The sequence below is a fragment of the Camponotus vicinus genome, unplaced genomic scaffold (genome assembly GCF_025532165.1).
Source record: "Camponotus vicinus isolate PSW18456_S1 unplaced genomic scaffold, iyCamVici1.0 SCAF_1, whole genome shotgun sequence".
Lineage (NCBI taxonomy): Eukaryota > Metazoa > Arthropoda > Insecta > Hymenoptera > Formicidae > Camponotus > Camponotus vicinus.
In genome coordinates, this window is record NW_028141945.1 from 21670445 (window position 1) to 21681214 (window position 10770).

At 28.7% G+C, this 10770-nt stretch overlaps 1 long non-coding RNA gene across 2 annotated transcripts; it reads right to left on the reverse strand.

Annotated features, from left to right (window-relative positions):
* Positions 1 to 396: 396 nt before the first annotated feature.
* Positions 397 to 3005, reverse strand: LOC145959193 (uncharacterized). 2 transcript variants are annotated; one of them, XR_014434935.1, is made up of 5 exons: positions 2897 to 3005; positions 1768 to 1900; positions 1485 to 1654; positions 754 to 949; positions 397 to 568 (listed from the first exon to the last, which is right to left on the reverse strand). It is a non-coding gene; the product is annotated as an uncharacterized LOC145959193 (long non-coding RNA). The 2 variants fall into 2 exon arrangements; XR_014434934.1 differs by having other exon boundaries at positions 1768 to 1917.
* Positions 3006 to 10770: the final 7765 nt, after the last annotated feature.

Genomic DNA, 10770 nt, shown 5'->3' on the forward strand with positions numbered 1-10770 from the left:
TTTAACTTTTCAATACTTATCGTAATAGTAACTATACATCTAACGTTGTTTAATTTTAACCATAGAACATAATTTTATACAGGGTGTCCTAGAATTCGTGAATACGGAATGCACAGAGTAATTGACCGTGCCAAAAGAAACAATATTTTCCTCTAACAAAATTGCGTCTGAGCATTATTGTCTAAATGAGAACAACTTAAAGGAAACGAATGAGCGCTCCAGATTATGCATGAATTAAAAAATAGTGTTCAGACGCAATTTTGTCAGAAGAAAAAGTTTTCTTTTAGCACGGAAAATCACGCTGTGCATTCTGTATCCGCGAATTCTGGGACACCCTTTATTAAAGCGATAATTAAACATTTATATGTACCTGCATTGTTCATTATTTCTATAACTTCAATTTTATCTCCTTTCCGTATATCATTTTCAAAATAATTGTCATCTACAAAATTTATAATGTGAATCTCCAATTTTAATGTACCATCTGTGATTGATCCACAACTAATTTTTTTGTTTAATTTATTATTACAAACGCTACTAAAATTCGTTTTTATATATCCTTGTAATACTGCAAATTTATTATCATTTATTATATATATTATTATTTATTTATTATATTTAAAAATGTATAAATAAAATTATAATACTAAACATAAAATTTTTTAATAAAATTAAAAATATAAGAAATATATAATATAGTATATAATATAAAATATAATATAGAAAAATATAAGAAAAGTGCATAAAACTTACTAATGCGATTCGATGTAGTAAACATTTCGCTCAATTTTACTTCATCGGGTTTTGTATTTAAAGATGATACAGATTCATATTTTCCCAAAGTGGAAGCAACTGTACTGCTTTGAACTTGTAATTCAAAAGGTACACTACCGTTATTGTAATGTGAAAATTTTGGTGGTCTTGCTTGTAAACCATCTAAGTATATAATCTATTGACATACAATTTACAATTATTTTATTCCATACGCATTTATTAATTGCTGTAAACTACTTCGAAGTAATATATAGTAATAAAAATATTTCAGAATCAGTATTTATAATTGAATACATAATTATAATAGAATTAAAGATTTTTTTTAGTTTATTAAAAGAGTAAACACATACATTATTACAACTATATATTACTATACTATATTATAATATAATCTCTTGTAAAAATAAAATCCACAGAGTTAGCTTGTCTATTGAAATAAGGAATAATGGAGGTAAATATATAAAAATAAATATTAAAAAATAATTTTAAATTTTGTATTACGCGGTATAATATTACAATATTTTTATACTAAAAAATAAAAAAAAATGAAATAAAAAAGATTATAAAAATAAAAAAATAAATAAAAATGAAATAAAATTTGTACTAAAAGAATCTATTCTGTATGAATTATAATATTATAATATAAATTAAAATAAAAACATAAATTAAAATATAAAATATAAAATTATAAAAGATATAAGCTAACTTACATAATTTGATTGTATGTACTTTTCCACAATATCTACATTTTCATTCCATGCTACTGTTTGTATTCGTTTTCCATTACCATTGTTAAGATAAAATTTAAAAAAAATTATACTGTTTATTATTTCCTATTAATCGTGGAGCTTCAATGCCATCCACGAAGCCAATAATTTCTCTATGTGAAGTATAACATGCTTATAAATATATTTAAAACATATATATTTGAAACAAATATTTTTTATAAAATAATTATAACTGTAATATTTTTATTTTACTTTTACTACTCACACTGTCGAATCATATAATCGAATTGCGTCAATTTCTTCATTTTTGGTAAACAATTCATTCGGATTTACATCTTTAATTTCGTGTATTTGTTCATCGGTAAACATTTTTATTTAATTTTTTCAAAATTTCTCTTCTTACAAAAATAAATTTCTTTTCAATACAAAGTTATTTTCTTTTAACAATGATTTTTATAAATATTAATTATAATAATATCATTATTACTATTTATTCCTATTTTTAATATTTATTATCTATAAGTATTTACTATAAAAATCATATTTAATAAGATTAGAAAAATTAAAATTATTTTCGGAAATAGTGTTATATTAAATAATAAATATATACTTACATAAAAGATATTTACTTAACTTTTTAATACATGTTTTAAATGCAAGAAGAAATTTTTTATGTTTGCAGAATAAAAAACATTTAAACAAATAGAAAATAAAATAAGAGGAATTTAAATAAAAAAAGTATTATGGGAGAAGAAAATATAGAATAGAATTATATTATCAAATAAATTATTCAATTGTTTAAAAATTTTGTGTTCAAATTTAAATAATGACAACGATAAAATTTAATAATATAATAAAATATCAAATATTAATAGTGCTTTAATTAATTAATTAAATTAATTTTCTTTAAACGTGTTAATTTTAATTATATCAAAACAAATATTATTACATGAAATCGGGTTTCAAATTAATATTCTTTTAAAATATATACATGGTTTGTCACAAAAGTAATGAGACTAAATATGTAGCGCATAATGTAGCAATATTGAAACATTTTAGTTACGCGGAATGTATATATAAAATTAATGACATAAATATATCACAAAGGAACATAGTAATTATTATTTTAATTAAGTCAACTAATAATTTAATAAAATTAAACTTTATAAAATTTGATCTTGGAAAGAAGATAAGAATATCGGATATATTTTGGACTTTTGTTGTTAACATACTTTTTCTAACTGAAGAGAAGGATAATTTGTAAAAAATTGTATCAAAAATTTAATTGTATCAAAATACATATATTTTGAAGAATATGCGCATATGTCAAATAAGAAAAATAATTTTTATAGATTAATACAATAATAAAAAAATATATTTTTAAAATTATATACCTTAATAAGCAAACAGAATCTGTGTTCGTTTAAATTTTCTCTTTCTTATTCTTCCTTCCTTTCCTCTATTCCTTCTTTCTATCCTTCTTCTCCCTATAAACTCTTTCTTAGTTTTCCTTCTTTCTTCTTTTTTTTCTTTATATTTCAATATTAAAGTTAATGGCAAAGATGACATTATATACAGGGTGAGCCATTCTAATTAACGCACGCAATTATTTCGGAAACAAAGCATTTTAGAGAAAAATGTTTCAGACAAAAGTTTTATGGTTTCGAGGGAGCCATAAGATGGTATCATTGGTTTGACACTGAAGAGTCATTTGAAGGTCACGTGAAGGTCACTTCAATTTTTTTAAATGGAACACCCTATATATTTTTGCACACTCTTGTAGCTTATCTCGAGAGCTTTCCAAAACACTATAATTAAGTACCTTTTCGTTAAGTACTTTTTGAGTTATGAGGCTTGAAATAATTTCTTAATTTTACATAAACCGTAAAATATCTTGTAAAATATTCATTTTTCGATTATCTTACCTTAATACTTTTACGTACAAAATAATGAGAGGAATCAATTGGTGTAAAGAAAACACATAGTTGTTTTTAAGAAAAAATATGGAATTGTTAATTGCAAATTACATATTTTTTCTTCAGCTTTAATCTTATTTGATATTCGGATCGTTTCTTAATAATTCCCAGATGGATTGCGGGTTTTTGGAAGGCGTCGCGACGCTAGCGAGCGTCGGAGGCGGCTCTCGTTCCACCTCGTGAAGGCGCGATGCCTGATAAGGATCTTGGTTCGGAGGCGATTTCACAGGCGCCGATATCGATCGGCGGAGGCAGCGTTCTCACTACCTTCTGGCCTTGTTATTCTCGCAAGGATTTCTCTGAGCTGCTTTGCTTGCCTTCTGACTAGCTTGGCGCTTGAGAGGATCGCAAGGATCTGTCTGGTTGTGCCGTCGAGAGCCCGTTTTATACTCGGCTAACTACCCGCGCCGGCGTATTCGGTAATTACCCCCACCGAGCGGCGGTAAAAATCGGAGCGGTTCGGGTCCGCCCGGGGGAGTTCGGGGTGCCGAACGCGGGCTCTCAGCCGCCGGTAACGGTTCCCGACGGTAGTCTCTCAATAGTTGAGAGTCCCTGCTTGGTTGTTCTCTAAACGTTAAAAAATGGGCGCACTGCGCCTCTGCCATTGCCCGACCGATGTTCGTCGGGCGGCAGCTTCCGGCCGGTGTTCGCCGGGAAACGATGCATTCGGGGGTGCATCGTTACAATATATATATATATATATATATATATATGGGGCGTTCTCTGTCAAGAAGGCCACCCCCCTGCCCACTTCAATTTTTGAGATAAAATGCTCTAAAAGGGCTTAAAATTTTCGTTGAAGTGTCTATTTTTCAATGCCGTATGGCGTTTTTGAAAATTCAAAATGGCGGACTCAGAATCACGATTAGAATGGAAAAAGCCATTAAAAGCACGATAATATTAGGCAACAAATTTTAAATTTTGTCGGTTATATGAGTACGAATAGTCATTTTCGATGTATTTTTGCCTGCTGAACATGAATCCGTTGTCCACATTCGGCTAGCATGTCACAATTTTGAGAAAAATGGCATCAAAGTTGTAGAAACGCCTTTTTTATGGTTTTCGTGATCTGAGATATAGCTAGAATTAGAAACACCGGTTGCGCGCTGAACTGATTCTGTTTGATGGTCAACCAGCTCCAGACCGACTGACGCATTTTCCCGTGCTTAGCAGTACCCAGGATGAACGACGTGGACGTGGCGGGGCTTTCATCTCTTTGGGGTGCTTGATTTATGTGAGTCCTCTTGCCTCTCACGCTTGGGGTGCTTCATTTACGTGAGTCCCCTTGCCTCTCACGCTTGGGGTGCTTTATTTACGTGAGTCCCCTTGCCTCTCACGTGCATGCGTGTGTGTGTCTGTGGGTGGGTGGATGTGTCATGAAATATTTTTTTTAAATTCTGTATCCCTTTCTCCCGCATAACTACCATAGCGTCCCATTTGTATCATTGGAATACCTTCCCAGACAGCACCAAATATCCAATGGACATCCAATTTTGGTTTTTATTTAGTCCAAAGATCCATGGATATAATATGAACGTTTTAAAAACATACATTAATAGACATCCAAAATATATTTATAATTACACGTTTTAAAAATGTCCATTTAATGTATTATATATATACAAAAATTTTTGTTCAAAAAATTTATGATTGTTTGTGTGAAACATTTATCAATTTTCTTTGATATCTAATAGAGATACTCTAATCAGAGTGTAGTCTAAATCGATAAAAATAATGGATAAAAAAAATCAGACAGCACGCACATCCAAATAATGTCCAGAAGACATTCCTAAGACATCTTTGAGACGATAAAATATCTACTAGCAGATCAAATTTTCTTAATAAATTTGCTAAAAAAAATATATTGTTTTGTTTATTAAATTATAACAACATTGAAAATATTTTTCACACTAAAAATATTTTAATAATTATAATTTCAAGTTTATTCGTTGTACAGTATTTTTGGATTTCACTAGCTGCTATAATATGTGGAGCGTCTGCGCGAGAAGAAATTTTAGTCCAGTGATGCCATATTCTGCTTTGTCGTATATGTATATATGCACAGAAGCGTGAATGCGTACTACACAAGTATATACTGCGTTGGCATCACTGCTTTACCACTTAGGTTATGTTCCAAAATTCACTGCCAGCGCTGAAAATATATAATATACATAACGTGAACTATAGATTTTCAGCGCTGGCAGTGAATTTTGGAACACGCCCTTAAAACGCTGGAGTGCTGTGTCATTGTGTCTGCAACAGTTATTATCTGGTAATTTTCGTTTTTAACAGTAAGGAATAAATAATATTAATACATATATTATTAATTATAATATTTTTAGATACAACATACTGTAAAAAAGTATATAACATTGCTTGAAGAAGAGACGATATTTTAAACTATAAAAATAGTAATACTTTTAAGGTTAGAAAATCTGTGATACCACCGACGAGATACTATTATATCTCGTTGGTGGTGATACTGATATAAAAATAAAATTTATGTATAATATACTTTATTAAAATAATATAAAGGTGTTATTTTATGCACATATATATTATATATATGTACAAAGTTGCAAATATATGTAAATCTTACAATTATAAATATCGTTTTGCTTGTAGCAGTAAGCAGCTTACGTTATAAGTGAAATTTATATTGTAGATTTATATAAGTTTGCAACTTATCATGTAAAACAGGACTACTTCACATATATATGTTTACAATGTAATCAAAAACTGTGATTATATAATATTCTAATAGAATTTCAACTTCTATGCAAAAGAAAATTTATTACTTTGATGAAAGCATAATCAATTTTCTTTTGCGTAGAAGTTAAAATCCCATTTCTTGATAAGCATTGTAAGTATATAATGAAGAACAGATTTTGTTTTACATAAAATATTGCACTAATATATTTCACATTATATGCATATGATATAATATAAAATTATATATATAATTTTATATACGTGCTATGGCACATTATTATTTTAAAATCAAAATAATTTCTATATTTTAAATAACTATATAAGAAATTAGGCTCTGTGTATAAAACATAAACTTAAATTTAAAGGCCATAAGAGCTAAACGCGGATGATAGTGCGTAAGTTCAACGAGAAAATAAGTTTTTCGTTGAAACTTATTTGTGTGCGCAGGGCACAAATTTTCTTGGTACGATACCAAGCAAATTTAAATAATTCTCAATTCGAGAATACAATTCGTACCAAGAAAATTTGTGCCCTGCGCACACAAATAAGTTTCAACGAAAAACTTATTTTCTCGTTGAACTTACGCACTATCATCCGCGTTTAGCTCTTATGGCCTTTAAATTTAAATTTCTATATTGTTAAGAAGATTTTTTAATCTTAAGCTTATATATTTGACTATCTGCCTATTGTCAAGTGGCAATAATTTATTGTTTCTTTTTTTTACAAACAAAGAAACATTGAATAAACATTTTATTGAAAGAGATAAATAAGTAATTCTAAACAAGTATCTCATTTTATTGCTAGATAAAATTTCAAATAAAACTTTAAATAAAACTTTAAATAAAACTTAATAAATTGCTAGTTTTATTTGAATAATATAAGTTACAAAATTAAAATTATAAGTTTAAATTGTTTAATGTAAATTTTATTTCTTTTTAGCTTTATGTCATCTTTACTATTCTATCATTTCATATTCATCACTCATCACTCATCTGTACTGAAGATAAGTTAAATTAGAAAATTAGAAATTTGCATGCGTTTGATTCACTGCATTCTATTTTATGCATATGCACATATAATTTAAATAGTACATAATACTACATCTAATAGTATACTATTAGGTTAGATTTAATTAGATAAAGGCGCGTATTATGCGTGAAACGCAATCCTATTCTACCTGTATAAGACACTACTATGTCTCTTGATAGTACTTTCTTACAAAAAATTAGCAATTCCCAAATAATTCAAAATAATAAACATATAATCATACACATAGCATAATTTATTTTGCTTATTATTTTGTTAAATTGCATAAATAAAATAATTTTAATATTATATTTTAATGATATTATTTTAAATAGGTGCATCAACGAAAGGAAGATATTGCGAAACAACTAAACATTCGGAAAAATGTATCCAAGGATGGTTGAGAAGAGCTGCTGAGAGGGGAAAATTAAGACATAATTAAATAAGAAATAATTAATTTTAAAAGAGATTTCGTTTAAATTGTTATTTTATTTTATTCAAAGAATATTTTTGTTTCGTTTAAAAATTTTATTATTTCTTTTATAAATAAAGATATATTATAAAAAATATTTTATATTTATATACATATTTATATACTCTTATTTATAAGAGTATATAATATATATTTTTTATAAAGAATATAAAGTTCGAAAACAGTTTTATTAATATATAATAAAAAAAATATTACAAGAATATATAATCACAATAAATATGTAATATGTTATAATAAAAATTACTATATTGAATTTTTTGTTTGTTAAAATTTGATGTTAAAGCTATATTAGGAACTTAATTTTTTAGTAGGATATTAAAATATTTTACACATTAATATGGACGGTAGTCAATACTTTCAAACATTAAAAGAATTTTTTTAAATAGGTAGGTATATAGATAAAATATTATTCAATTTTAATGCAAATTAGAATTAACTTGTTAACAAAACTCATTGGACGGTATTCATAGTTCAATCTTATTTCTAAGATTGTCTTATAAAATCTCATTTAACTAATGAAATAATGCTGCGGCCATTTCATTGGTTGAATGGGATTTTAAGACACTCTTCAATATAAGATTGAAATATGAATACTGTCCAAGTTTTACTAACAAGTTAACTCTAATTTGCATTAAAATTGAATAATATTTTATCTACATATCTACCTATTTTTAAAAGTTTTTTTAATGTTCGAAACAGGTCCAATTTTGGTCTATTTTGTACTTAAAATGGACATTTTTTGAATGTCCAAGAAAGTAACATTGGATATTTTTAAAATGTCTTAAAAACGTTCAACGATCTAATCTGGATGTTTTAAATACGTCCGAAACGTCCAGTATATATGTTTTTAATACGTTTTTAAAACGTTACTGTGCTGTCTGGGTTTTGATTAATACATTGTTCTCGCCATCAACTATATATCCATGATTCTTAAGAATTTGCGGTACAGGCTGAGCAATTTCAAATCTCTTATTAAGTTTTCTTCTTATCCTCTCATGATCAGTTTTCTTAAAATAAAAAACCCTTATGTTCTTCAAATGTTTTTTAGCCCAATTAAAAAGAACGTGAGGTGTTAGTATTGCATTCTGTGGCTTAGCAACAAGACTTGCTTTATATGCCTCTCTTTTAAATGTAGCACCGATGCCGTCATAACCGCTTTTACCGTGAGCAGTCGCACTATAATGCCACTCTGCTTGAACATTGAAATCTCTTTATGATGAACTAAGTTAGCAATTTGAAATTTATTTTTAAAATGCTGTTTTGCCCCATTAGTCATGTATATAATTCTTTTAAGATTTTTGACATCTTTTTTTATCTCCGGTATTAATAATGTTTGTATAGTATAAACGGCAGCAGTGTCGTGTTTCAAACTTTCTGATGAAAATACGTTACTCTTGTGCTTTAATTCCGAATTTTCTTTATAATAGTAAATAACAGGAAACACAGTGCACTGATCATTGTTGAAGTGGAATGCTTGTGAGGCATCTTGACAAACATACGAATAGTTTTCAGAGAAGTCAAACATCACAATTACTTCTTCACCTTCACGAAGATTCTTTTTCTTTTCTGAAATGAAAAGCGTTTGTTGTTTAGCGATAAATGAATGAGGTTTCAGAATTTGCAACCTGTTGCATAGCTCGTTTATGAACTCATCAACTTTTAGTTGTTGCGTTAATAGAGTTGATCGATCGGTTTCGGTCCATAAAGAACATTGCACGTGAGAAATGCATGAATTGTCCAATAGTTTAGATAGTTTTGTAGAAAGCTCAGTAGTACCTGGGCATTGGTCACATTCATCAAGGTAGCAATCAGGACTCGGTTCCTTACACATAATTTCATTCAAACAATCTTTATAATTGGAAAGTGGCTTGTCTGTATTTTTTGTTAGTTTTCGTACATCAATTGCATCGATCATTAACTTGATATTTTCATGGATTGTGCAAACACAAACGGAGTGTGTTCCAGAAGCCCCAGCGAGTATGCAATTTCTAGGTCTAAGTTTAGCAAATGTACTAAAGCTAACATCATATTTTGGGTTAGATTCTTTAAATGAGACATACAGTTCTTTTAAATTTAACAACAAAAGACGTTTCTGCACCATTGTCCGTTTACCGTCAATTATTAAGGAAATGGCATCCTTCATTCCAGGCATTTTCCTGCTGTTTATGTCACTATTGTAAAACTCGATTATTTTGGTTACAGTAGTTTGCGGTAAAACTTTCCCAACTCTTGTAGTAGTATCAGCTAACACGCCGTGGTTAGACTTCAGTTCCTTCGATTTTTTTTGCTAAAAATCGTGATGCACCAAACTCTTGTGCTATCTTTCTTACACTCCAAGACGACGGAGCTATGGTGAGAATTCGCACCCTTAAAGGATCACTGTGTTTCAAGCTGAAAAATTTTTGTTTAAGACCATCAAGCATTTCTTCCAGTTCAATTTCTCTAGGTGATCGGAGGTTATCTTCACCATCGTGAGCAATCTTTGAATTATCAATATCCATTGCTAATGAACTTCCATCAAATTCCGTGTTTGTGATACAATCATTAGATTCATCTAAAGACATATCAGCATTTTCTAATTTAGTCCTACCTTTTTTCCTACATCCAGAACAAATTTTAGAATTGGTCGGTATATCAGGAAATTTGTCTAATATGAACTTTGGTATCACTCGTAAATCTTTACCAAGATGTCCCTTTTCACCAGGTTTCCTGAACGGATTCACACATCTATCTGTATGAAATGTAGCCGACATTTTTTTATTTTTGATATGAGATAAGGAATAATTGGGATAATTGTAGAAGGAATACAATTCGGTCATAAAAAAAAAGACAAAAATGTGAGTTAAATATTTTTGTAATTAAACATAAAGAAACTTATCAATTATTAGCTAAGTTGCAAACTATAGTTAATTAACTCGATGAATTCTGTGACTAATAAATGTATTGTGAGATTCTAATCCAAGACAAGACTGAGAAATATTTATTATATACACTGGATCCTCGAGATACTGTCCCTCGCGCGTGTGAATTTTTCCTAAGTGTCGACTCAGGCGCTAAGCCA